The following is an 808-nucleotide window of genomic DNA, read 5'->3' on the forward strand; positions in this document are numbered from 1 at the left end:
TATAATATAATGACCCGACCCTTCCCCCCTCCCCACGCACACACACAAATCCCCACCAACAGTTATGGCAGAATATTCCGCTTCTATCCTAAAATGTGTCCATCATCATGACATGTTTTCACCCGCCAACTCCCCCCTTTCCCCTTTATGGCTCTCACAACTCTTTCTTTCTTTCTTTCTAGACATTGCTTATCCACTGCAGGATGTAGCCTTCCAAAAAGAAAAACATCCACTCTGATTTACAAGCTGTTTTACGTGTCCAGCTTGTTCCCGTCTGCTCTCTAACGTCATCTTGCCACCTTCTTTCTAATCTTCCTCTTGATCTTTCTCCTGTTCTTGGTCTCCATTCAGTACACCTTTTTGTCCAGCTTTTGTCTTTCACTCTACCGATGTGGCCAGCCCTTTTCCACAACACAACTCATCATCATCTTCAAGTGCACCTTGTTAAGATAGAAAGTCCCCATTGAATTAGAATATTCCCAACTAGCTGGGAATCGATCGTCAAGTCAATGTGGGAACAGTGCGCACTACTTGTAAACGAAAGCCTCGCTTGTTTACAATGGCGTCTAAGAAGACGGACTTTCCCAAGATTAGATGTGTACGAAACTAATGAAAAACCGAAAAATAAGCTACAGTAACTTCCGACTCTTATATACCTACCTACTGTGCACCCTTTGAATAATTCTGAACTACCGTTAATTTTTTCAAATTCGAAAGTTAAATGGTTCGGAAGTTTTAGGCGACCAAAGTAACGAACGTTTACAAATAATATTATTATAATAAAGATGAATGTGTTTCTTGGAGTAGC

This window comes from Aplysia californica, unplaced genomic scaffold (genome assembly GCF_000002075.1).
Source record: "Aplysia californica isolate F4 #8 unplaced genomic scaffold, AplCal3.0 scaffold00194, whole genome shotgun sequence".
Classification (NCBI taxonomy): Eukaryota; Metazoa; Mollusca; class Gastropoda; order Aplysiida; family Aplysiidae; genus Aplysia; species Aplysia californica.